The sequence below is a fragment of the Homarus americanus genome, unplaced genomic scaffold, assembly GCF_018991925.1.
Source record: "Homarus americanus isolate GMGI-L3 unplaced genomic scaffold, GMGI_Hamer_2.0 scaffold13230, whole genome shotgun sequence".
NCBI lineage: Eukaryota > Metazoa > Arthropoda > Malacostraca > Decapoda > Nephropidae > Homarus > Homarus americanus.
Window position 1 is genome coordinate 10,218 of NW_024721617.1, and position 2,283 is coordinate 12,500.

Genomic DNA, 2,283 nt, shown 5'->3' on the forward strand with positions numbered 1-2,283 from the left:
GCTTCTGACTCTTCTATACTCTGACGGGTCTACTATTTTAAAGTCTTTGGCCGTAATCTTTAGTTTGTCCGTAGTAATTAGTGACCAGACATAATCTTCACTTAGGGATTTTTCTTGATATGTCCACTTGTATATCCCTCCTTCACAGTTTTTTACTATTGTCCCTCCTGTTGGTCTCGATGTTGGGATTCCATGTTTTGTTGTAGTGATAACTTTTAATCCAATTTCTTCAGCAGATTCAGGTTGTATATTGTGATCAGTTTCCATCTTCTCTTCTCTCCTCCTCACTCCTTTGTCTGTCCTTTTGTTATTTCTATCTTCTCTTTGTCACTTCTGATCATTTGTCTGGGATCTCTATCAGTCCTTGTGTTCCTTGTGTATCAGCTGTTGCTCCTTGCTCAAACCTTTGTTCGTCTTGATGTGATCTTTCTCTCAGTTCAACTTGCATATGTTGTCTGAAATAGTTTTTTCGGATTGGCTGGATTCTCTGGAAATATCATCTCTGGTAGGTTATTCAATTTAAACCCATTTTCCTTAATTCCTCATTGTATGATCCGGGTGCAATGATGTGTGCAAATGTGCATGGATCATATAATCATTACTATCATGTGTTAGGCTCATAGGTTTTAATACTGTGGATTCTGAATCTATGAGCCTCTTGGACGCTTCTCTTTGCTATTTCGACGTATGTCTTCATCCTTCTTGTCTTGTTCCTTTTTCCTTGTTTCTTGTACTTTATCATGTGTTTTTATTGGGCATGCCATTGCTAACGTCCTATGTCCTATGTATACATTCCCGTTTCTCTTACAGTTGGGACAGCCAACATGTGTATTCTTACATTCAGTGTAGGTATGGTCGTCGCCTGCACAATCTGAGCAGTACTTTTTTTCTTTTTCCGGACAGTCTCTCGTTGTGTGTTCTTCATATTTGTAGCAGGAGAAGCAAGTTTGCAGACTGATGAATGTCTCCTTCTTTATTTGATGTGGTGTGACTGACATGTTGAATATTAGAAAGCCCTGTTGTAAAACTTTCTCAGCCATTGACACTTCTTCAAACATGAGTATAGTCCTTTATCTTAATGACTTCTTCAATCTTCATCCACCTATTTTGGCGTTCCAGTTCTTCTTTCAGGTCTTCCTCCCGATCTCTTGATCGACTTGACGAACAAAAACTGATCTTTTTGCTTTTTGTTCTGGTGGCATGACAACAATAAGGCCTTCATTGTAAAATATATCTCTTGCTTCTTTTGAAAGGATTTTATCTGAATCAAAGTCATCTTTACAGATTACTTTAAAACCTTCATTGGTGCTGAATATTCTAGTTAGTAGGACTTGCAGTTTGTTGTAAGTGATTTCTGCCACTTTTCCCCTTCCAATAGAGTGTCCCTTATCTCTATGTTTTATTCTAATGCTAGTTGTCATCTTCTTGATTACATCTAATCCTACCTATAACACAGGGCTCCTGCCTGGGAGCAGTGACCCGCCCCCCCTCTTGGACGGGCGTCGGGCTCTGCACCCAGGTTACCTACATTATAGTAATATCTAAAAAGTTGCCACCTACGGTGACCCCCGGACAAGGGGTGCCTGCACTATCTGGGTTCCTTGCCGGATCGACCGTATCATAGAAATTCACCTCCGTTCAAAGAACGGGTGCATGAGGGGATGAAGGAAGAAGAGGACCCAGAGTAAAGACAGCCTACCTACCACGCCACGTTCGGTCAGCCAATCAGAGCACCGCAGTAAACGTGCATGTATCACGCCACCGTGGGGCACCACTGATTGGCCAATCCAGGACGTAGACGCACGGGTAGTAGTCAAAATTTGGGTAGGCCAAATATTTGTTTTTTCCAAAGTTGGAATTTCCCGTACAATCTGTGATGGTAATTACACCGTCACTATGTTGAGTAAGTACAATCACTAGGATTGAGTGTATTATCACAACAAAGTTGCAGACTCAAACATGCAGCAAAAGAATCAGGTCTTCAGCTCCGTGTCTATTTTTACTTAGGCTAGCATACCTAAGTTAAAGCAAACTCCCTTGCCAATACAAGAAGGAAGAGGATTTCTTATAGTCTAATAAACAATTCATCATGACCAAATACAGTATCTAACACAGGGGGTCGGGGGCAGCCCCCAACTAACCATTTGATTGCATTATCTCTGAGAATAGTTAGCAATTATCCATTTGATTGCATTATCCCAGGTTAAGGGGGTTGTGTGTGGTTCCATATCACCAGATTTATTAAAAACTCTACGTCAGGCTAAACAGTTTAGGCTAGATAGT